Genomic DNA, 26,523 nt, shown 5'->3' with positions numbered 1-26,523 from the left:
TTTGGAGGACCTCTGAACAGAGGATTTGCTACTTTTGTTAAAAATATTTTCAGTGGAGCTTGGGGGAAAACAAACAAAAAACAAAAAAAAGAGTAAAAACTACAGAAGATAATGCAACAGCTATTGTGGAAATATTTTCAAAACAGTAATATAAACAACTAAATAATAAAAATAATTAAATAAATAAATACTATAAGCTAGAGTTGACAGCACATATCTAAATGAACAGGCAAAAATACAACTGAAATTTCTAACTGAAACCTCATAAAAATATTTAACTTCCCTTCAATATACTCGAACACATCTTCCATAATTAATACCAGTGGGTTTTAAAAGGCTATAAATTTGTGCTTTGGTTGGGATGCTTTATTAATAATTTTGCAAATTTTTACTGAAGTTTACAGACTATACATACGAAGACCAACCTGTATTCCATCATACCTTGGTCACTAATAGCCTTTCTTTTTTCACTCTGAACCAAGATCCCCACTCGTTTCTATTCAGGCAATCACATGAGGTTCATCATGTATGCTTTTATTAAGATATAGTTTAGATTGGAATCTTCTTCTGCCTTCCTTTCAGTACAGTCTACAAGCACATCAGTGCTGGCCAAAGGTAAAGATTGTGGCTACCTAAACTTAGACTCTTCAACATTTGTACCTTGCACCTGCAGGTACCCCTGAGTTCCATTGTAGTCAGTGGTAAAAACAGATGCTTTAAAGGCTTAATTTAATCTTGCCTATGTCAATGTTTGCTCCAGGATGAAGCAAAATAATATAAGTTCTAAATTTTTTTCCTACTGACTGTAAAGGGAATTCTAGGCAACCAGCTGAGATGGAGACACACACACTGGATATTCCTACATCTGGTAATGTGAATCTCACTCAATACTTTATTTTATACACCATAACTTAAACAAATTGAATTTAATTATGAATATTCTTTGGTTTGCAAATAAAAATGTAAGCCTAAATTTTATGATGGTATTTGTACATGGAAGACTGTGTCTTTCAACATGATTTCAAGCGGTGAGTTTTCACTGTAACAGGCCTAACACACATATTCTGGATCCACACAGCTGAAGAAGACAACCATCTTATAAAAAAAGTCAGTTAAGTCTTAGCCAGGGTTTGTGTTTCTGAACCAGACATGCACAACATTTTGACACGTCAGCCCAGAAATAGCTGAGCCATCATGATGTGTATTTACAACACATTAACACAGATCCACATACTGAAATACACAGAAAAAAATTAAGAATCAGCTTTGACTTTTTTGCTTATAAATATGTACAGCATGAAAATCTCCCAGACAGTGAATTTTTGTTCTTTCTGTGTTTTAGAAAGGTATGTGATGGCTTGTGGATTGCAAGACCAACTGGCTCCTTATAGAAGGTTAGTTGTATAACAAACCGTTACAGAGCCCCTGATCTACTTTGTAATACAACAAGATTTCTTAAAATTCTTTAAAAAAACCCAAAACAAACAAACAAACAAAACCCCTAAACAATAACAAAAAATTTCAATTGCCACATATTGTAGATGACTCTTAGCAATTTTAAGAACCTGTCAGTACCATTGGTCTAGACATTTCAACTTGCTCAGTGGATTACAACATATTCAGGATTTACAGATTCTCTTGTAGTAAATCCTTTCTTGATGCAGGGATGAGAGATTAGCCTGTTAATTACAACCTTCAAAATAATGCTACCGTAAATCTCCTCTCTTGCAAATATCTATAATTATACATATTACAAACTTTAATCAGGTATGTATTTGAAAGCTTCTCAATGATGAAAGCTAAACAAATGCCCCATGCAAGATGAAAATATGCACTATAAAATGAGAAATTCTGGGGAGGAACCAGTCTTTTCAACAAACAGACACAAGAATTAGTAAGTAAGACATAAGTAAAAATGTTAGGAAAAATAAAAACAGTGAGCAAAATTTAATAGGACACCAGTCTTCATTGCTTTATGCCATGTACAAAATGGAAGCATATTTGGGAAAATACACTGATTTGGCAACACTTAACATCTACTCTGCGTTCACGTTTTACAGGTGTAACTGATTAAACAGAGAGCAAGTGAACAGGCTACAGCAGCATTCAATTTTTCATTTCTACAGTATATGTGAACAAGATGCAGGAGAATCAACTTTCCAGAAAGCAATGCTAACATAACTCTAGCTTTTTGAAAGATTGGTATTAATTTGACATAATAAAGATTTAATGGTCAAAGAAAGATTCAGCTTCTTAATATATAAAACAATTCAGAAAATTTTTAGTTTTTTTAAACAGAAAGATAATCTACACAGTTGTAGAACTGTTTACTTTTCAAAATGGCTGTTGTTAAAAGCACCTCAGAACTCGAAAGGCTAAATTTAATCTTGCCTATGTCGATGTTTACTCCAGGATGAGGGAAAATACTAGAAGCTCTTATTTTTTTTTCCCACTGACTGATTTTTACATCCCAAGCTTCTGTAAAGAGCAAATGTCCTCACAGGAAATTACATGCAGGTTTGTTTTCATTCTGGGCAAGGCAATACTTGGTATTTACAACTGGTAAGAAGATACACTAGTAATACCATTTATTTCAATGGGACCATCCATAAGTAAAGAATTTGCAATCTAGTATGTTGTGGGGGCCAAATGATTTCCATTTTATGGATCGCTTATTTTTCAGCCACAACATCTGTAAGGACTACAGTCTCACTGTGCTAGACGCTCTTTCTAAACAAATACATACACTAAAACTTATTCAGAACAGGGACTGTCAAAGACATGAGATAAAACAAGGAATAAAAAGAACAGATAAGAGGATACAATGTTACAATAGCATGACTTAAAATTTAAAATTTTTAATAAACCATGTTCTGTATTTTTTCCCAGAGATGGATTTCCAAACATATTTTTTTCTTCTTTTATGAAGAAACCCTTAAACCAGACAGAAACACTCATGCCAATGGGAAAAGAGGAATCTCGAGCGGTAGAAATCTCAGTAAAGATGCATTCCTATCAGCTGTGGTAAAAACAAAGAAGACTCACCTTCTTTGGATACAGCTCTGACAAATCACAGCTCTCCAAGTTGTAGCCCGTAAATCTGATTTTTAAAAGTGAGAATAATTTTGATATTAAGGCTCCTAAATTTTGGTACATATTTAAAGATCCCACATATATCTGAGGAAAACAAGGACTCTATCCACAAACTGTCTGACTGGTACTTTTAAATTTATTTATGTGATGGATAAATACAGCATTTTCTGTGGAGTTACACAGTTTCATTATCAAATGTAAAACAAAGAAAAAAACCTTAATTTTACACTTCTTGCCTAATGATTTACTTTGTCATTCCTCAACACCTAGGTTCTGAGTAAAATCATTGCTTAGTTTGTGTTCTCACATCATTTGTGATTTTACATAACTGCCAATAGTTATGAATACTTTCTTTTCCAAGATGAAACATCCTAATGGATTTAATCTTCTCTTGCACAGAAGTATTCCAATACTTTTCAGTCACTAGGTCACCCTTCGTGGTTTCCTTACAGGTCCTAGAATAATCTCTCTTTGAGACTGGGAATAATTCTAGAAGAATTCAAGATATGGGTGTAATATGAAATTACAGAGACGTGTAACGTATTTTTGTTTTGTTCTTCACTCCTCTCCTAGGAAATTCTATTTAATCTTTTCACTCCTGAACACAGAGTTTACTTTTTCAAAGATCCCTCTGTGATGACTCCAACGTTTTTCTGCAATGACACAGTCTAAGTCAAAGCTTACCATTTGTTGGAGGAGAGGATGGGTGAGGAAATACACAACCATGCACACCCACTTAGTTAATCACTTTAGTGAACTGAGGTTATTTCATTCATTAAAAAAATTAATTCATCTGTGATTTTACCTCCCATTCACTCTGCATTCTCATATCCTTCAAATATTTTCCTCCATTAGCTTCAAAGAAAATTCTGCTGCAAAGTTTTGTAGTGCCTGCAAACTTTAGCAACTTATTCACACCACACACAAGCCATTTGTGCATGGACATAAGCTCAAATCTTGGGGGGACCAACTGGCAGCTTCTCTGAATTGTGAAAAAAAGACTTTATTTCAGCATTTTTATTTTTCCTGTCACCTAACTTCCTTCTTATCCAGCAGCAGCAATATTACATTGAGTGATGTATCATGGGTCACATTTAGAGGAAAAACTAAACCTCAATTCCATTTTTATATGGTCTCTTGTGGCATTAAATTACATGCAAGTGTGTATTTGGTGACTCATGCTCATAAGCAGAACACAATGGCTTTGATACTTAAGTCAGTGAAAAGGGTATTTATTTGTATGCTCAGCACTGACTGTGCTAAAATGGTGTCTTAGCTAATGGCTCTTGCCTGTGATATTACTGACTTTTTATGATAAAAAACTAACCTGAAGCTGAAGACATAGCATAGGGAAGCATTTACTTCTTCAGAATGTGGGCCAATTACATAATTAAACCAAATATTTCTTGTGGTCTTTTAACTGTGTCTATTCTTACATACTCTCCCCTCACAAAACAAGAAGTCCTACAACCTAGGGTACTATAATTTGCAATTTTCACTTGCTCCTCTTTAACTGCTTTATCTTCAATAAAATAAAGATACACTTACATTTTGCAAAATGTAAATTCCCATAATTCCATTTCAGTAAAATGTTTTGAAGAGTCAGGTGCAATATGGGAAAAAATAGTCCACACAAAGCTTGAATAATACCTTAATCTGCTTTTGTGACTAGAGTTACAGAAGGCAATAAATGTGTTATGTACAAAAGCATGTACAGGAGCTGCTTTTTTAAAGTATCAGTCCACTTTCAAAGACGGTTAAATCTAAGTGGTAGAGTCACAGAAGTTTAGGTTGAAAGGGACCTCCTGAGTTTATCTAGTCCAACCCCCCTACTCAAGCAGGGTCAGCTACAGCAGGTTGCCTTGGCGTGCATCCAGTTGAGGTTTGAGTACCTCCAAGGAGGAAAACTCCACAACCTCTCTGGGTAACCTCTGCCAGCGTCTAAGCACCCTCACAGTTAGAGGGGAAAAAAAAAAAAAAAAGAAAAAAAAAAAGGAAAAAAAAAGTACTTTTTCTTACAATCAGATGGAATTTCATGGTTTTTAATTTGTGTCCATTGCTTCTTGTCTTGTCAGTAGGTACCACTCAGAAAAGCCTTGCTCCATCTTCTTTACACCCTCCGTCGGGTATTTATACACACTGATTAGATCCCCCTGAACCTTCTCTTCTCCAGACTGAGCAAATCCAAGCTCTCTCAGCCTCTCCTCACATGAAAGATGCTTCAGCCTTAGATGTTAGTTCTTTCCTAGTTCTACCCATTTTCTTTCCCCCCTCTAAAAAAAGTCACTCTCCTGTAGGCTTTCTTCTCTACCATCTAGTATCCTAGATGTGCACTTAAACTTCCCACCGACAAGCATGCTTTTTCCTCTCCTAAATATTCTGACCATAGCATTACTAAGACTGATCTGAGACAAAGTCAGGCAGACTCTGCTTCCCTTTCACCACAGATAGTGATGGGAAAAAATGGAACTCCCTATATGAAGACAGACTGACCAGCCTCTATGGCCAAGCATTTATTTAAACTAATTACATCTGTAAGGCCCCTGCTACAGAAGTTAATTTTAATTTCTTTACTTCTGCTATGAAAAATAATAGTCCTAAACTCCCAGTTGATAGCTAGTATTTTCACCCGCATAACTGAAACTTTTAATCTGTATAAATAAAATGAGGACACTTCAGTACCATGTTTTGTATGTTTGAATGCATAAAAATACTGCAAAAGAGAAACTTCCAAATACTGTCATGTCCTCCCAGCGCAGTTATACCTCTCAGGACATTTTTTGCAGGCTGTTTGCAATGCTCTAAACAAAAACCTTTAACTAAACTTTAACCTTTAACCTCTGTCACAGTTTGAACTGAATAGTAAAAGGTTTAATCAGTCCTCACATGCTTCAGCATTGTACAAAGTCTCAACATGAGTTTAAACCTGATGCCATCTGGTAAACTGCAAACAGGAATTACAAGACCAAGAAGCACATCTGACTTGAAAGATATAAAATATTCCACTTCAATATACCCCTAAAAGTATGGCTATACCAGAAACATCAGAGATGTTTGCACAAAAAGCTAATGCCAGCACAAAAAGCTGTTTAATGACAGAATTCATTAAATACTCCAACAAGTAAGCACTATATTGTCAAGTCACTGTTTTGCCAGACCAGCCCCAGAAAAAGAAGACCCTTGAAGATGGATATTTTTTTCCTTGGATTACATAGGAAAGAGATTACCAGAGCATGATCCTGAAGTTACCCTTTATTAAATATATATATATATATAGAGAGAGTATCTATTAGCTACCAAGTTTTATGGAGTTAGCTGAGCATAATTTTTGTGATGATCTTTTTAATTCACGCACAGTAATATCATCTTTCATACTAAGATAAGTAAATAAACTGCAGATTTCTGTCCTTGATCATTTCTCAAGAAGCATCTCTGATTCTCCAAAAGAAATTAAACCAAGCTTTCTGACTTTTTTAGCTTTTAGGATGAGCAATTTCTATTTGCAATTATGATCAAAGACTCCATTTCCTTTCCAATGAAGAGCAGACAATTGCTCTCCTACAACTCAAGCTCATCATTAACACTTCCCCAGAACTCAGAGCCAGTCTGTGGAACCGATGCATGGATGGATAATAGTGCAGCTCAAGAGGAAAGTGCTCGTCTGAAGGGTGTATATGGTTTATTGGTATGACTTCCAAGCATCTCACAGTCTTTATTCTGAACAAGGGAAGTGTCAATTTTCACATTTTCTCTGGATGGTACAGGAGCAGACTGAGGTTATATAAGAATGCATTGATAAAGACTGGCAGAAGAGAAAAGCTGAGATGAGACCAAGTCTAACCAAACTGCATAAAATAACATCAGCAGGTGGTTACACTCCTCTTTGCCCTCTCATCAGGCGAGCACACAATAGAACTTTGTTTACTGATTTGCAGCTTCTCAAGGCCAGGAAAGAGGCAATTAATTTAACCCAATGCAGTTTTACCTTATATGCTTCCTAACATCTCCTTAGAACATAAACTATGCCAATTAGTATATTCTAAACACTGGATGAGAAGAAGTAAACACTGAAGTAGTTAAGAAGTTAAGTGGTCATAAAGAAATGTGTAAAAAGACCTCTGATTTACAACATCTGCTTTATCAAGTCTCTTCATTTTTTAATGTATTTTCATTCCCTTTTCAATCTCTGGTATTTTTCTGTTTAAGATGCAATCAGCTGCAGCCAGAGGTTGTGCAGAAGTTGTGCAGGCCTTGGAGGTTTTCCAGAAGGGTCTGGATAAAGCCCTGAATAACCTGGTCTGACCTCAGAGCTTACCCTGCTCTGAGCAGGAGGTTGGACAAGGTAAACTCTTGAGGTGTCCTCCAACCTGATGTATTCACATTAAAATGAATATAGCACTTTATAAGAGGTATAGTTCCTGCCTCTACTGAGAAAAAAAGTCACAGAAACAAGTGTTCATTACTGCTGTCGGGGTCAGACAGCTATTTATTGAACCAAGTTTATCATATAAAACAAATTGTGATTATGAAGAAGGCAGTGCTTTAATTGCACTTTCAAAGAAATCATTATTCAACCACAGCAGAAGTGAAAGTAGCGTTTATCACCAGAGGAAAAGTGATAGCAGTGTTCAAAACTGGAGTTATTTTATCTGTTTACTGAATGGAAGATATTAATAAAAAAGAAGCGTTAATTACTGAAAGACTCTTTTTAAATATGGAGCTTCAAGGTGCAGACTCAAGGCTACTGCCACACAGGACTGCATGCAAGCGACAGCAGAATCTTCACAGTAAGATTCACAACAGCCCACATGAAAAGATAAAGCTGCTTAAAGAAGGCACCAGATCAAGCTAGGCTTTCCTGAAATCCTACAGTCAAATACCTAATTCTAGGCTTTAGGGAAGCAGGACTAGTTTGCCAGAAGCAGTAGCAAAACAAGAGTAATATATATTAGCTCTAAATAAATGTAGCAGGATTTTAGATAACATGACAAGGGGCTAACAGATTTATGCTTGCATTGCCTGTGCTATGAGCATGAGATAGCTTTAGTTCAGATGCTACAGAGCCATGTCACTATCACAGTATGTCCCAGCAGGGAAATAGGTCAAACTTCCTCAAGCATGGAGCAGCTCTTAAGATGAATACTTGGCTTCAAGTCTGGAGATGTCTTATCTCTGGACAGACAGCTCAGGGAAAGAGACAGCCCAGCTGGTATCTATTTGTATATGTTCCCATAGCTATGTCCTTTGTGGTCTAGTGGCTAGGACACATACTGCTCCGACAATACAGAGGGAAATTTCAGGGGTTTAGGTTGTCATGCAGTAATTGCTGGCAAGTTCTTGGTAAATAGTAAATCTCTGGTACGTTTTTAACAGGTACCTAGTAATATCTAGCACTAAGTACTTCTATCTCCACATATGAGAAAAGCATTAAGTCGGATCAAAATTTCAGTTTAACTCCTTTATGTGACTGTAAGCAAATGACTTTGGGAGACTATCTTCTAAATGTTCAGCCGAAAGTCCCTTCCAACCTGTACCACCCTACAGTACTATGAAGAGAGCTGAGGTATGCAGGCCTCCCCACACAAGGCAAGGCAATCTCCTTGATAGTCTTGAGAACTGTGTCCATCCACAGATTGACCCAATCTGACACACTAAATGTTGTATCTTGACCTAAGCCACATTTTGCTATGCTGTATAACGTCTCTTTGCTGTGTCACAGAACAGCACAATCCAGACACTTTCCCCTCTACACTGAGAAACTAATTTTTTATAGATCCTGGCAAAGCTACTTAAAAGCTTAATGTTAAACTTTTCAAAATGATTCCTGAGATCTGGGTGACAAACAGAAACTATAACAGATGCAAAGAAACTGACTGCAGAGTACTAGGTGAGGTCATCCCCTGGAAATGTGCTCTGGTGAACTAAGACAACGTAGTGAACTTCTATGCTCCTACTGTCAAGTCAAAAATAGGCAGTGTGCTGATGTACTTCAGAATGCATGGACATGGTAGCCAAAACACAACATACTATAAGTAACAGCTGTTATGACCCTCTCAAGCACAGCTACCAGGCATAATTTATGGCAAAATCCATAATCTGTGCCAGAACTTCAGTGTCAGAAGTTGTAATGAGACAACTAGGAGCCTCCAATTCCTCTTAATGGGCAAAGCTCAATTAAATCCAATACCCAGGTCACATTCCTCTCTTCCAACCAGAACAACAAACCCTCCCCTCTGTAGTCCTGTCCAACATCTGGAGTGCTAAGCCTCCTTCTCATTAGCCCCATCCCTGTACAACACCACTATGTTCTTCATTAGCGCTTCTCAATAGGAGTAACACCTTCCCACCTCGTGTATTCTGTAACTCATTCTGGGTAGCTAACCAAAGCATTTAATGCCTTTAACTGCTATAAATCCAATTTCTTCTTGCATTCAGTTAGGAATCAGAGGTATTGCTTTGCCTCTACCACTAATAAAATTACATTCAAGTGGCTTCATCCTCTCTTCCAGAAACACGTGATTCTTGCCCTATTCGAATTCCTTTTTAGTCAGCTCGATGTACATTGCTTTTAAAGCTTTCACAACACTGAGTAATTGTTAAGGAAAATAACCAGAGAGTGCAAAGAACACAAAGTCTAGAAGAAGCTAATTATAGCACTACATCTGCCAAAATAGGATGTGTTCATTTGTGAGGTGACCTGTACAGATTTCCTCTGAGCTCCCCACAATGCTTCTTGCATAGTAGGCAGGCAGAGACAAAGAGTGAAGATATTCTCTTGATAAATTAGTGAAGCTGAGGCAGTATTGAGTATTTACTATTTGGTAGAAAGCAGACAGCTGGTTCACACCTTTGAGAAAGCAAAGAGAAAGCATCAGCAGAGGTGATACAGCCTAAGACAGCAAATGTAGCGTGGGTAGCGCAGATTGGAAGGTGCTGGACTCAACTCATTTATTATGTGCATGATTTTAGAACCACTAAAAGTAGGTACCTTTTCATAGAATAGTTTGGTTTGGAAGAGACCTTGAAAGGTCATATAGTCCAAACCCCCTGCAATGAGTGGGGACATCTTCAACTAGATCAGGTTGCTCAGAGTCTCATCCAATCTGACTTTGAATGTTTCCAGGGATGAGGCCCCTCTCTGGGCAACTTGTTCCAGTGTTTTACCACCCTCATCCTAAAAAATTTCTTCCTTATATCTAGTCCAAATCCACCCTCTTTTAGTTTAAAATCATTACCTCTTGTCCTATCGCAACAGGGCCTGCTAAAAACTCTGTCCCATCTTTCTTATAAGACCCCATTAAGTATTGAAAGGCCACAATAATGTCTCCCTGGAGCCTTCTCTTCTCCAGGCTGAATAACCCCAACTCTCTCAGCCTGTCTTCATAGAAGAGGTGCTCCAGACCTCTGATCATCTTCAAAGCTTTCCTCTGAACCTGTTTCAACAGGTCCATGTCCTTCTTGTACTGAGGACCCCAGAGCTGGACGTAGTACTCCAGTTGAGTCTCATGAGAGCGGAGTAGAGGCAGGGGAATCACCTCCCTCGATCTGCTGGCCATGCTTCTTGTGATGCAGCCCAGGATATGGCTGGCTTTCCGGGCTGCAAGCGCACACTGCTGGCTCATGTCCAGCTTTTCATCCACTAACATCTCTGAGTCCCTCTTCTCAGGGCTACTCTCAATCCCTTCACCTCCCAGCCTGTATTGATACTAGGGGTTGCACTGACCCACCTGCAGAAACTTATACTTGGCCTTGTTGAACCTCATAAGGTTCATGTGGGCTGACTTCTTGAGCTTGTCCAGGTCCCTCTGGACGGCATCCCATTCCTCAGGTGTGACAACCGCAACACATAGTTTGGCACTCTCTGCAAATTTGCTTGAGGGTGCACTCAATCTCACTGTCTATGCCATTGATGAAGATATTAAACAGTACTGGTCCCAGTACAGATCGCTAAGGGACACCACTTGTTACTGATCTCCATCTGGACATTGAGCCGTTGACCACTACCCTCTGGATGTGACCATCCAGCCAATTCCTTCTCCACCAAGCAGTCCATGGAGATACGTTTCTGAAAAAAATGAGTTCCCAACTCTGTATTTCCCCTATTTGCTTCTTATTGATATTCATAGGCTGTTTCTGTTTGTTTGGGGGTTTTTTTGCTTTGTTGTTTGGGGTTTTTTTAAAAGATCTCTCTCTGTTCCCATGTTTGACATGCTTCACTGTAAGTGAGGAGCATCCACTTTTCACCTACAGCAGGGCGCCGGGGCTCTTCAGTTCAAACAATCTGTCACAGGTTATTGTATTAAAGCCACGAGATGCCTGGCAAGCAATTAAAGGTCACACTTCACCATGAAATATTTATAAGACACATACCTGCAGCATAATCCTTGCACTGAATACGCATCCTAGAAATAGGACGTGGCTTCCCCTCATAGGCCACAGTGTAATGATTATAAGTCGCCCCTATCAGGTTGCTTGCTTACAACCAATGCAAAGCCACCTCAGAATGGGTATATAAAGGGACTTCTCACAGACACAACCACAGATGGTGACTCATGCCTAAATTAAAGCTGGTCCAGAGCACAGTCCCTGGACTGCACTCGTCTACCCTGTGAAGCTGCTTGAACAGTTTCTGGAATGTGTTTGACCGGCGCCACTCTCAAACCATTTCCAGGCCAAGCGAGGGATCGCTCTCAATATGCTCTGCAAATTTAACCACTGCATTTTAGAGGGTAAAAGAGTTTTAATGGCGTGGATGGAAGCTCCTCTGTGGATGGTCTCAGCTGCACAACAGAGGTATAGGCACAGTTAATTACAGCATAGCATAAGAGATCACTGTCTTACACCAATTTGTTTTCCCACGTAAAACATTTTGGAGTTTTCTTAGCAGCTGCTCAGGAATCTCAGTTCATCGACCATAGAAAGCTGCTGAAGGACAGGGTTTAAAGCTGTAGGAGTGTGACACAAATGTGACTTATATCCCTTTATCACTTTGGGAGCTCTAAAGTGCTATCATAGACTAAACACACTGAATAATCAGATCTGATGTTTCTCTAACTTAGCTGATGTTTTTGTTTTAATCTTTATGTCATACTGCAAGAAAAAATGAATAACTTTGTATTCACTTGCTGATTTTTGCAATATACAGTAAATAATGAACAGGGTCAAATATTCAAAATGAAGAGGAAAAGAATACTATAGCTAGTTGGGTGGGGGAAAAAAAAACCTTGAAAGTCGTTATGTAATTAAAAACAACTTATATTTGGGAAGGAAGGAAGAAAGGAGGGAAGGAGGGAAGGAAGGTGCAAATGAAGGTCACATACGTCACCTAAAGTCCTGCATATCAAATTTTTAAGTGCTTGAATTTGCAGCTTGCAATTTTCTTTGAATTAACTTTTTTTTTTTTAATTTAAAAAATAAACTAAAATCCTGCTGACAAGATCAGTTCTAGAGGAAAAAAAAGCATTTCAAAACAGTAATTTCTGGCTGAAAGTTCTCCTTCAAATGGGACAAATTCATCAGAAAAAAGGTTTGATTTTAGGAAAGTTCTGACTATAGAAAATAAAGGGTTTGCCAGAAGGGTCTGAAAACAAATACAAAACAAAGGAAGCCATATGATAAAAATCAGGTACATATATTCAACATGCAATAGATGAAGCAACAGACCATGAAGACTGGCAGCACTGGCAGAAAGCAGGTACAAATGCAAAGGCCAGAAAAACCCCGAGGGAGTTTGACAAAGAGAACTTTAAACTGGACACAAGGGAGACTGGCAGAGCCTAAGTACGTATGAATAAAGGACCTCTGCCTACGAAAGCGGATGCTAGGAGAGTATCAGGGGAAATAAAATCTATGTTTTCCCTGTTCTTACTCTTCTTTTGGCATGTGTCACTGATGTAGACAGAACTCTTTGCTCCATGTACCTTGGTCTGACTCAATACCATCACCCCTATGTTCATATAATCCCCCCATATGCAGGCTGCAAATGAAAAAGGAATACTTTATACAGAATGGATGATTATGGACCACTCTGAAACCATAAACAAACCAGCCTGATAGTGCCTTATCCAATTCTTCAGGGAATGAATTATTAATGCCTTGAGAGCTATGTAAACTACTACACAGAATTTGCACACCCCCCCCCACACGCAAGCATACATATGATAGATGGGTAGAAAACAAGTTTCCTAGTTTTAAAATGAAGACTATATCTAGAAACATGGAAATAATTTCTCAAACCTCCACCACTTTCTGTGAGTTACTTTATTTAACTTTTACTCCCATTACATATATGTGTGTATATAGGTACATAAGTATACATGTACATACGTCTGTATGCATATATAAAATTAAATATTTAAAATACTTGTTTAAAATTATTCTTAAAAGTTAGAGAAAAGCCTAAAAACATGTGAATGGGATTTCTAGCAAGGTCACCTGGTGCCTACTTTTGGTGAAATAAGAGACTCTCAACAGCAATGAAGTGGGTGTTGTCAACAGCTGTTCCGAGCACAGGATACCTTCCTACCTCTAAACAGACGAGCACTTCTTGCTTAAAAACACGTCAGTTATCACAGTTATTGCAGTTGTCCACAGGGAAATTCACCTCCACTGGACAAATACTAACGTTCTAAGCAGATGGACTGACTTCCTGCAGAAACGACATCTCTCCATTAATACACAGTGAGAGCCTAACTTTTTCATGTCTAGAGGCAGAAGAGATTAATCTGAGCTTCAGACAGTAAGAGAGACCAGAGTTTCACATGGTATGAAGCTAGTTACTGAATGGCTGCTGTCCGTACAGGTAGATTCCTCTTTTAACATCTTATATGATAGGCTTATGCTGCAGGCTTTTACTATTTCATTTGCAATACTTAATCTTGGCCTGTTTAATAAATTTTCAAGCTTCATAACTTACAATTTTAAGAAGTAATTCTACCACCTGGAGAAATGACCACGTACAGTTCTTTGAGTACGCATGATGCTAAAGAGAAACATATTGGTTCCTTCTCTGGTGTGAAACGCACGTATTTTAGTTCTAATAGGACAAGCAGATCAAAGTTTAATTCAAGGAACCTGTGGCTAGAGGAATGAACATCCTTGTCTCTAACATTATCTAGTTTACAATATTTTATATTAACCTGTTATTCATAGCTGTTACATTGGATGGCATTTTCTTACTACTGTTTTGAAAATGGAACAAGAAAGGGTCTGTTTCTTTCCAGAATAGCCATTGCACACAATTTTAAACACCATGTTTGCTTGAGCTGAACAACCAAAAGGAAGGACACCCGCAGGTGGAAGCGACTGCCAGAATGTCATGCAGAGAAATGACATTCAAAAGGCAACTTGTCAACAGTTCTAGATGGCAGACAAGCACGATACTTTAGGGCATCAACAACATTGCCCGTCTCCTACGAAGGTACCATTGCCAGAACATTACCTAATTTTAAAACAAGAAAAATTCTCCTCAGATGGGTGACAACCTGGAAAGTCTCTGAATCCAATCCACAGTTTTCATGATTATGAAGGCCCAAATCAATACAAAAATACACAATTCTCTAGGGAGATGATTAAAGCATGTGTGAATATTCTTACAATTCAATAATTACTTAAGTCGTCTCACCTAGTTTTTCAGGATATAAACCCCCCCCCAAAATCACCTAGTTTATGATAATAGAAGAAAAGCTCTGCCTAGTTCCCAAATGATGCAGGTTTGTATGTCTGTAAAACAGTAAATTCTTAGACTAGTAATTTGCTGTTGCACCAAGAATATGCTAACAGTTACAATATCACACTGATACTAAGATTAAGAGCAGAAATAACACACTGGGCAAGGTACCTTAGCAGACCTGTGTGTTATATGTGTCATACTAGCACTGAAAATACATAGAGAGGCTTAACTAACGAGATCGCACAATGCAAGTGCAAAACATAAAATACATCCATTCAGTTGGAAAGAAAATGAAGATATAGTATGAGTTTGGGGTTTTTTTAAAGGATATTGCTTATGTTAAAACAAAAGCTCTTTGTCTTTCAAGAGGGCAAGATTTCCAATTGACTTATCCCTAATAATGTGCACATTTAAAATGAAATCATGAAACCTTACATGTCTGGGAAATGTCACTGTTTTCACATTATAAATGTAACATTTACACCTATGTGCTTATTAGTGTTCTATTTTTTGTCTGAGATCACTGTGTGTTTTGGGAGAGCTAAGAGGGAGGACTAGGATAAAGGAACAACTGCTTCATTCCTGCCTGGCAGTTCCTATGCTCTTATGAAACTATCATCTGTGATTATCAGGCTGTTTTTAAATATAATCTACTGAGGGTAGAATGTGATTTGCAATATTAAATGCCATCAGTGCAATCATGTAGCTCAATTCCCATGCGCCCCTTTGAAAATCTGCTCACTTTTGTACTTAAACTCCTCTTCCCCTACAGAACAGGGCATTGATTCCTCTTCTTTAGTGAGATGAATCCCTTCCCACATGATTTCACATGTCAGTCTATTCTAATCACTTCCAGCTGCCTCTGCTCACCCAAGCACAGCACAGGCATTTGAAAGGGCTGTGAGATGCTTTCCTTAGGAGCTCCGCTGGATGGGAAACAGATTACTTTGATGACTCTGAGACATGGATAAGGAGAAGACATTTCCGGTATACTAACCTGCTGTTGACAGAAATAATACTGAAAACGTAAATGTCTGTTATACTGTCTGACCTTCTATATGCTGGGTGCCTTCCAAACTCTTTTTTTCTGTGACTGATTTACTGCTGCACTAAGTAGCTTGTCAGAGGAAAGCCAGTATTGTTTCCTACTGCCGTAACAATGTTGAACAAGGTCAGGATTCAAATAAAACCATGAAAAAAAAATAAATCCCTCAACTACACGGCAGCATGCAAAACCTGATTTTGTGTCTGTGTGTGGGGACGTGTTTTTCCTCATACATGATAACTAATTTGATTTTTTTTCTGAAGTATTTTTGTTAATTATCCTGATATTCACCTTCTGCAGTTCACCATTGAAACTGTTAAAATACAACCAGTCCTTATAATAAAACCAAGCAGATGTATTTGACATACTGTAACATATATTACTCTTATTACCTTTAAAAATACTGATTTTTTTTGCTCTTTCTACAAAGCAATATGTAAGCAATCTGTTTGGCCACAAAAAAACCCTCATTAAAACTCATAGTTGCAAATGCTGTTTTTCTCCATAGTGTATTTTATGTATACGAAATAGTGTACAACACGTGCTCACATCTTTCACTACAACACCTTCGTTTAAGACTAAACACAATAGTGCAAATAGTCAAGTTTCTTTTAATACCACTTGCAAGTTTTTATATTCACACACTTTAATTGCAAAAATAATTGGAAAGTAAATAAATATCGAAAATCAGTGGCTATATCTATATCCTCCCTCTTTCATATATAGACCTAAATACATATTATGTAATTGAATACAGACATACAGCTTTACATATTTTTTTTTTCCTTAATTTGAAGAATTAAGGAATGAAGATTTGCCAGAGTAATAAGCTGATTTTTATATGGTGGTCAGTTTCTCTTCTTACACTATAGTGAAATGAGAATTTTTATACATCTATATATAACTCTTCCATGAAGTAAGAAAAATATACTTTAAAAAGTAGCCACACTGCTTTCAAAAAGGTGTTCAATATTCATTTTAAACCAATCAATTTTCCAGATTTTTACATTTTACTTTTAATCTCCATTTCCGAAAATTAACCACAAAGCAGCTGTTTTCAGGATTACTTCCTACCAATTTTGTAAAGAATCTTGCTGATTCTGCTCTCTTCTATGATTTAACATCTGAGCTTTTCTTTTCCTTCAGTCTCCCAAAGGGATAAATAACAGTGTATTACGGATAATGAGTTTGCTGCCTCCATGCAGATTGTATGTTTGTTTATTCTTTATTTCTTTTTCACTAGTACATGAAACATAGTATGAATATATACATGTTATGTATACATTACTACATATTATGTAATGTATACATTGCATGTATGTGCAGGTACATATATACGTGTGTGTGTATATGCATAAATACACATGCACACACAGAAGGAGTACTAAGACATTGCATTTAACTTCTTTGGTTTCATGGTTTTTCCTCAGACAAGAGGAGAACCTCACTATGATGTTCTCTTGACTGTTTTTCAAATGCACAAGCATTTTGGACGTAGGCAGACGAGCAATGAGAACACACCAGGGAAACTTCATCCTGGATACTCACCTGTTTTAAGCACCGAGGGAAAAAGAGATCCTCATTTGATGTTCAGCTCCAAGAAAATTGTGGAGTGACACCAGCTGAGGGCTAAGACATTCACATTGATAGAAAGGAAACTGTTTTAGCTCTGATATTCTTTATGTAAAGTCATCAATTAAATATAGATTAAACTTTACTACTACCGAGAATTAGGTCAAAAGCACTAATTCAGATTAAGACAGTTTTTCTGCATAGAGCTGCTTATATAGTACCTTGTACTCCCATTTTAAATCTCTCGTGGCCCAACCTCTGATTTTCCAAAAGCAAATAACTGTAAAGCATACCTGCACAGCTATCATATCACAGTTACATAAACTTACGTATTCAGCTGAGAGACTCCCACCCTGGAAAGCAGTGACTTTTTATCAAACTATCTAAATATGTCAAAGTCTATTACAGATGTTCCAAACAATGTGCCATAATCCCCCATTTTAGGGAGTAATACTCAGACACCAAGAGTCTTGCATATAAGTCTGCACAGCTAATTTATATTTAAACCAAGTAAGGAACCAGAAAGTAGTCAATCCTCCATCTAAACCCATGAAGGGCTTGAGCCAGTATGCCTCTCGGAGCACTTGGAAAAGTCAGTGCAAATTGCAGTTGCATCTTTTGCTTTCTTACATAAGACCACAAGAGGCGAGGGGGAAATATCTGTAGTCTCCAGTTTTATGTAATAAATTGCTGGTTAAAATACTTGTACACTTGATATGGGTGACCCAGATTCAATTCTGTTCTCTACACAAGCAGATTCAAACCCACACTTACAGAAATTCTCTAACCACAAAGTTGAGTGACTGTATTGGGTTAGATCACCGAGAATTTGTCCAGTGTAGAAAAAAATAATTTCAGGAGTCAGATCCAGTCAATCACAACATGGCTCCACTTGCATACAGGACGCTCAACTGAGAAGGGGTGCATGGGCTTGTCTCATTTTCATACTATACATACTTAATTCATACTTAAATCTTAAATGACCTGCCCAAGACCACAGCTCCAGGCTATGGAAAGTGTTTCTTAAATGCTGCTGTGGGAAGATGTGATATAATAACTTGTGTAAGAACCCTTCTTTGTTCTCTCATACTGATTGTAATGTCAGAGTAATACCAGTGACACAAGGGTAGTACTTGTAACCTACATGTGTAAACACATGTAACACCACAGATAATACCTATCTGACATCCTTAATATCAGTTGTTGTGCACATTATACTACAACACACATCTTAACCTATATAATATTTACAACGATAATGTAAAGAATATACTGCAAATTAGTTCAACACTGACAACAGATAACTAGGGAATCCAAAGAACCAATAGTTTCCACTTGCTCTATTAAACCTGCAGCAACATTCTTGGAAGAAACACGCATTTTCAAATCACAAAACTGGTAAGCCAGTCACACTGCCTCTTTACTAGACACCTGAGCTAGATATAGATATATAAGTTCTTAAATCCTATCTGTCCCAAATTACAGGGCCCAAATCCAAATTCATATTCCTGTAAACTCAGAAGCCATTGAACTCCAGAATAATCTGATTTTTCACGTAGTATCTGGAGAGAGAGGATTTGAAATCCCCCAAGATGGAGAAAGGTATAAGCCAGACTCTTTGGTGTTCTCCAAACCTGAGTGTATGTTGCAAAGAGGAGGCTGGCATGATTACTATACCAGGAAGAGAGAAGACCATTAAAAAAAAAAAAAAACCACCCAACCAAAAAGAAAAAAAAAAAGGTGATGATTTCCTGCCAATTGTAGATTTCCTTACTCTGTGCCTTTAGGCAACATTAAAAAAAATAAACAGTATACTGTAAGGGACCAGACACTGATGTACACATTTTCCTGAAGTATCTCTTCATTTGGCAAGACACTTGTGCTGATTGTCATTTAGCTAGGTCGAAACTCTGCTCTGTCAATTAGGTTGTGCTCTTCTCTTTTGTTAAGAAACAGCCAGTAGGTTTTCCAACTCAGCCATTTGTTCTCTTTCAGCAGGAGTTCTTTGTTTGCTGTAATGGTTGGTAAATTATTATTAAGCACATTCAAGAATGGGTTGAAACTGTGGTACAAATTAAAAAGCAGAGGTGATTTCTAAGTGGGTGCAATTATGCTTAAGCAACTCTAAATTGGTTTCATCTTTAGTGCATCCATAGGTAATGGAATCATAGAACCACAGAATGGTTTGGGTTGGAAGGGATCTTTAAAGATCGTTTAGTTCCAATCTCCCTGCCATGGGCAGGGACACCCTCCACTAGACCAGGTTGCCCAAAGCCCCATCCAACCTGGCCTTGAACACTTCCAGGGAGGGGGCATCCACAGCTTCTCTGGGCAACCTGTGCCAGTGCCTCACCACCCTCATAGTGAAGAATTTCCTTCTTATATCTAATCTAAATCTCCCCTCCTTCATCTTAAGGCCATTACCCCTTGTCCTATCACACCATGCCCTTGTAAACAGTCCCTCTCCAGCTTTCCTGTAGGCCCCTTCAGGTACTGGAAGGCTGCTCCAAGGTTTTCCTGGAGCTTTCTCTTCTCCAGGCTGAAAACCCCCAACTCTCTCAGCTTGTCCTCATAGGAGAGGTGCTCCAGCCCTCTGATCATCTTTGTGGCCTCCTCTGGGCTCGCTCCAACAGCTCCATGTTCTTCCTATGTCAGGGGCCACATACCTGAATGCAACACTGCAGGTGGAAGAGAACTACAAGGTGTGCAAGCAAACATAAAAGCTCAGAATGAGTTGGTTCACCCTGAACTTACTTGCTTTCCTCGCTTCACTTTTCCAACCGACATGCAGGTTCTGCCGTTTCAAGCTCTTTTCTGATTATGGACCAGAAGTCAGATATGACAATCAGGATCAGTAACTCCCTGTTAGTGGTTGGAGTTCGTAAAGCAGCTACATGAAATAGCAACAATTCAACTCATCACAGAATCCACGACAAAGCTTCTGCTAGCTGCTTTCATGAAGTATCCAGACTGCATTTGCAGTTACGAACTAGTTCTTCATGAACATAAAATGCAGACTATCACTACAACGGGGAGCTCCTGGGGAGCAAAAGAGCAACAAGTCCCAACAGTCACACAGTCCATGAAATAAAATAAATTTCCTACCTAGGAGGCTGGTAGATACTATTGAGGTAGGAGGGTAACAATCAGTCATTGTCCACTGGATGCCAATTTCATGAATAATGACAATTATTTTATCTCTAGATAGTAAGATATCATCACAAAGTAATAATGAAAAAAAAACCAACATACAAAACACTAATTTGTATAAAATTTGTGTTCGATTCTATCCTGCAATAAATTTAAGCTACCTTGAAGTGACTGAAAAATGCTTCCATCCTGATTCATTGGGATGTCAGGTTTCTACTCCATAGGCACAGCTGGTTACATGCAGGGTGAGGAGGTGGCAGAATCTTGCCGTGATTGTGTAACACCTAAACTCAAGCACAGATCTACTGCAAGGGTAGCAGAGCAGGGTGTAGCTATCCATTAACAGTGACAGGTGTGATACTGTGGTATGGTGTTGGTCTCTATGTTATGCCTTTGTCTGGAATGGGACTAAGTCCTGAATATTCTCCTGTGAAAGAAGACTGTGTTCCAGATAACAAGCTATCCTAAAAATTAATTGTGGCTTCTGAGTTTTGAAAGCCAAGAGTATCACTAAATCAAAAGCTTTGTTTTATCCAATGCCTCTTCTCGTTCATCAAAAGAAAGGAGAGAAGATGACTACTTGAGATAATCTTTCACTTACAATAAATCTAAATCAAGAAAAAAACTTTACATTGAACTCTGAAGCATCATTTTTTTGTTAACACACAGCTTCTTCCTCTGCATGTCACATTAGATATACTGTTACATTTACCCTAAGAGATTTTACAGCTCTTTATGTAACTGCTTACCAGTTCACTAGATATTTTATCAAGCATAGTGACAACCAAAAAAACTTTTTTTTTTAAACAATGTACTAACAAAACCTTCAAACTCACAGTCTGTGTTGTAACTTTATGTGTATCTATGTGTTACTATAAAGGCTACAGTGTGCTATTATGAATGCTATAGGGAATTAAAAAACAAAACATCCAAAGTCATGCTGAACTTAATAGTCTTCAAAAACCAGCAACAGTCTCTGGGTGAGGGTGGACAACTTAACTTACTCAAGATATTTCCATGTCCCAAATTCTCAAGTGACATGAAGTAGTCACTTCTTTTTCCCTTTATATCAGTAACTCCAATCAGTAATCCTAAATCAATGTTGCAGTAGTCAGGATGTATTACAATAAGAGTATAGGTTAGGAATACACAGCTTATACTTTCATTGAAATTCTTTTTAGGACATATTAGCAGGTGGAAATAGTTGTTTTCACCTTGCATTACAAATTTAAAATCCATCTGGTGAAAAGTAGTTTTTGAAACACAAGGAAAAAGAATGGTTTGTTCTGGAAAAAACATTTCATTGAGGAGAAGAAGAAAAAAAAAACTTAAGTATTTTTTAGCATTTTCACCACAGTGCTGCTTATAAACCTTCCCCAAAGAACTGGTCAGACTGTTCAGACAATTTAAAGTCACCACGGAAGAACTTTAAAGCAAGACAGGAGAAGACCTGCCATAAAGCCTTGATGTAACACTTTTGATGGGGTAAGTACTCACCTTGACACATAAATTAAAAGAAGTTTTTATTAAAGGACTCTCAGTAACAATCACTGCGCATTCTTTATAATAATCTTTTCCATAACTGGATTATGGTAAAACCTGAAATCATTCTATACCACTAAGCAATCTGATCCCTTATCATTATATCTGAAATTTAAGAAGACTATTTTACTATGGAATGCCTACTTCTGCGTTTATTTGCTGTTAAAAGTGTGTGTGTGGGGAGGGGGGGAGGGGGGTTGTGAATATGCTAATTTGTACTAAAGAAGTGCTTATCAGCCATTTATATCAGATTCGTGTTGAAATTTGATAACATTATATGATAAAACATGAAACTTCTCCAGTTATGTTAACGTGACATTTCTATTTCAAGTACAATTATTTAGCAATTAATTTTACTCTTAATTCACAAAATCTCATAGATAGGTTTTCTACATCTTATTCTTTCCTGAGCTCCTACATACATACCTCCTGCTTATCTGCCTCAGTAAGCACAACCACCTACTGAAGTATGCTTCCACTAACATAATGCATCAATTCATACTCATACTCATTCTGTTACAAGTGTTAGAAGTAATTTCACTTGATAAATTTTTCTTTCCCTCCCCCCCCCCCGCCCTAGATTTTGTCATATTCTATATACAAAGAGATTATTGGTTGAAGAGATAACAACTCTGCTGCCAGGGGAAAAGATTTGCCTTCCTCAACTGAGCATTTACACACTGAAGAAAAATTAGTATTTTTATTTATTAAATAAATAAAAGCTAAAAATAGGTTTTACCAGAATAGAACATTAGTCTATATTCAGTATCCTGTATATTGTTATGATTAACATGTACTTATTTCTAAAGTAATTTCAACTTCAGAAATGTCCATTTCAGAAATTTTTTTCTCACCTTTAAAACAAATTGACCTCTGAATTACAAGGGTCAAAATGAATAACTATACCTGCTGTCCATTAAAAATAAAATTAACTAATCATTTCAGAAATCTGCCTAAAGATCCCTACTGGATGCCATGCAGTGTAGTTCTTCTGCTGGTTGGCAAGTACTCCCATACCTCCTTCTGGGTGGAGTGATGCTCTCCCTAAACTGTGTCCGTACATAATTGTGATGAAGACATTGATTTGATCTTCCTTTTTAAATTTGCTGAGGAATCTTCTCTTAGATTAAGGTTCTAATCTGTTCTCACTGTTATCATGCTCATTGTCAGATACAGAATTAAACAACTTCATTAGTACTTCATACATTGAATAGCAGGAAAAGATACTGATCAGTTTTTGTCTAGAATTTTTCCCCTTCCTAGAAACTCATTCTTAAAGAGCCAAACTCACAGCCACGGCAAAGTTACTGTCCTCATAGAGAGGACAAGCAGCACGCCTCATTCAGTTTTGTAGAACCAGAATCAGTACCCACGGAGCTGGGAGTGGTAAGGAAAGCGAGAAAGCCAGAGCCTACAGCACAGCAACTCCAACAGCTTTTGATGTCATGCTGAAGTTCAACTAATTCTTTACTTGACACAAGCACAACAGGCAGCAATCTCTACTACAACCACCCTTTCCAGACCTTCTTGTCTTTTTAAACAAGCTGTTCATTTCATTGAATTTTACCTATATATAACATTTTTATGCTAATGGTATCAATCTGGGCTTTTGATATTTGCCTGATAGGATTTCAAGTTTCCTTCTATCATTCAATCCAGGCTGATTTAGTTATCAAACTACTCGACTACTTAAAACCAATCTATTAACAAGTCAAATCTAGAAAGTCATTCTGCAATCAAGGTAGCTCTTATCATATTGTCGTGGTTTAGGCCCAGCCGGTAGCTGGGTGCCACGCGGCCGCTCACTCACCCCTCCCCCAGCGGGCTGGGAGAGGAGAAGTCTAACAAAAGCCTTGGGTCGAGACAAGGACAGGGGGAGATCACTCACTAATTACCGTCACGAGCAAAACAGACTGAATGTAGAGAGGAGATTCATCTAATTTATTACTAGGCAAAACAGAGTAGAGCAATGAGAAAATACAATCAATTCTTAAAACACCTCCCCCCACCCCTCCCATCTTCTCGGGCTCAACTTCACTCCCGGCTTCAACCTCCTCCCCCTCAGCGGCACAAGGGGGCAGGGAATGGGGGTTGCGGTCAGTTCAGCACACATTGTCTCTGCCACTTCTTTGTCCTCAGGGGGAGGACTCCTCTCAACATTCCCCCGCTCCAACATGGAGTCTCTCCCACGGGCTACAGTCCTTCACAAACTGCTCCAGCGTAGTCTCTCCCACAGGGTGCAGACCTTCAGGAGCAGACTGCTCCAGCGTGGGGCCTCTCCCACAGGGTGCAGACCTTCAGGAGCAGACTGCTCCAGCGTGGGGTCTCTCCCACAGGGTCACAAGTCCTGCCAGCAAATCTGCCCTGGCGTGGGCTCCCCTCTTCACGGGTCTACCGGTCCGGCCCGGACTTGCTCCAGCGTGGGTTTCCCACGGGCCACAGCCTCCTTCAGGTGTCTCCACCTGCTCCGGCGTGGGGTCCTCCACGGGCTGCAGGTGGAATCTCTACACCCCCTCATCCTTCCTCCATGGGCTGCAGGGGGATCTCTGCTCTGGTGTCTGGAGCGCCTCCTCCCCCTCCTTCCTCACTGACCTTGGTGTCTGCAGAGTTTCTCACATCTTCTCGCTCCTCTCTCCGGTTGCAAAAACTTCGTTTAACTCTTTTGTTTTCCTTCTTAAATATGTTATCACAGAGGCGCTGATTGGCTTGGCCCTGGCCAGAGGCGGATCCATCTTGGAGCCGGCTGGCATTGGCTCTATCAGACACAGGGGAAGCTTCTAGCGGCTTCTCACAGAAGCCACCCCTGTAGCCCCTCCCGCTACCAAAACCTTGCCACACAAAACCCAACACACATATCTAGGGACATTATTCATACAGCTAGTTTCCAGCACTGAAACTGTTATCTTTGTTGCACTAGGTAGGTGCCTACAGAAATATCCAGACCTAGAGTCAGTTTTGCTTTGTTTCCAAATCATATTCCTTTGAATTACAGAAAACAAACATTTACAACACCATTCCCAATTTCTACTTTACTCTTCCGCTTTAACTCCTGCTTTTTGGTGGTTTGGGGCGTTTTGGGGGGGGGTTTTGTTTGGTTGTTTGGGTTTTGTTTTTTTTTTTAGATTCATCCAAAGCAACAGCAAAAAACTACGGATCCTCAACAAAAAGGATAGGCTGATGCAAACATTTTAGTGGTGGGACAGAGTTCTATCAAATGTTTGGTAATTTACAAAACTGATCAAACAATAGGAAACCTTACTCTCCCTAGCTCTTTTAATGAATTGTGGCACGCTTGCCCAAGTGATTTCTAGTAAAACTAGTGACATCGTATTTCATCATCTTTCCTTTTTTTGATCTTGTGTTCAGAGAGCGAGAATTAGTAAAGCACTAAGGTACCTAGTCCTAGCCAGCTAAAACACACCAGATTTCAGTTCTGCATGTTCTTGAATGCTTTACTTATGCAACAGTTTGTACAGTCTATAGGAAAGATGTATCTCCCTCCACCTTGCTCTGTCTAGTAGAGTCTCTGTCTCCCAGTTAGGGGCTTTAGCTATCAGTGTACTAACATCAATCCACCGCATTCATACAGCCAGGTTCCTGCTAGTAATTTAGAGACAGTTTTTTTTTCTTGAATGACAAAACTCACTGGTTGAAACATTCTCTTTTTTCAAATTCTCAAATACTGACAGAAATTTATTCAACAAGCAATGTTCCAGTACTTAAAGGGTGGCTACAGAGAAGACAGAGAATCCCTTTTTATAAGGAGTCACATGGAAAAGACCAGGGTTAATGGGTGCAAGTTACTCCTGAGGAGATTCCGATTGGACTCAAGAGAAAAATTTTTCACAATGAGAGCAATCAACCATTGGAATAATCTGCCTGGGAAGAGGTGGATTCCCCAACATTGGACACGTCTAAGATTCAGCTAGATGGGGTGCTGGGCCATCTTGTCTAGATGGTGCTTTTGTCTAGACGGAGCTTTTGCCAAGAAAGGTTGGACTAGATGATCCTTGAGGTCCCTTTCACCCTGGTATTCCATGATTCTATGCATGATTTTGGGGAAACCTATAAACTACACCAGCAGACTATTAGGCAAAGTTTTAAAATTGAGTAAAAAGCATATAACTACTTCCCCAACTCAACTCGTATTACCATTACTGCCATTTCAGTTAAGGAAAAAACATAGCATATTTTTTGCCATTAACTTGTATAATAATGTATAGATATTTAGTAGGAAATGACAACTTACATTAATTGCAATAGCAACATCGCTGGAATTGCTCACAACTCCCTCATCCCAAACAACTCTGCAACAACTACAAAATATTTGACACAGCTCCCCTCACCCTCTCTAGGACTGGAGTGACCCATATCATACATTTCTTTAGGTAAATTATGAGATTTACACTGGATCTGCTGAACAGTACCAAAAGATGACAACATCTAATAG

At 38.5% G+C, this 26,523-nt stretch overlaps 1 protein-coding gene across 9 annotated transcripts in view; it reads right to left on the bottom strand.

The window, feature by feature from the left end:
- PCLO (piccolo presynaptic cytomatrix protein) overlaps positions 1-26,523 on the bottom strand; it is a 382,165-nt gene that overhangs the window by 302,301 nt on the left and 53,341 nt on the right. The gene's annotated exons all lie outside the window — the stretch shown is intronic.

The sequence above is a fragment of the Grus americana genome, chromosome 1 (genome assembly GCF_028858705.1).
Source record: "Grus americana isolate bGruAme1 chromosome 1, bGruAme1.mat, whole genome shotgun sequence".
NCBI lineage: Eukaryota > Metazoa > Chordata > Aves > Gruiformes > Gruidae > Grus > Grus americana.
The sequence above is the reverse complement of the archived record's forward strand: the minus strand, read 5'-3'. Positions and strand labels throughout refer to the sequence as shown.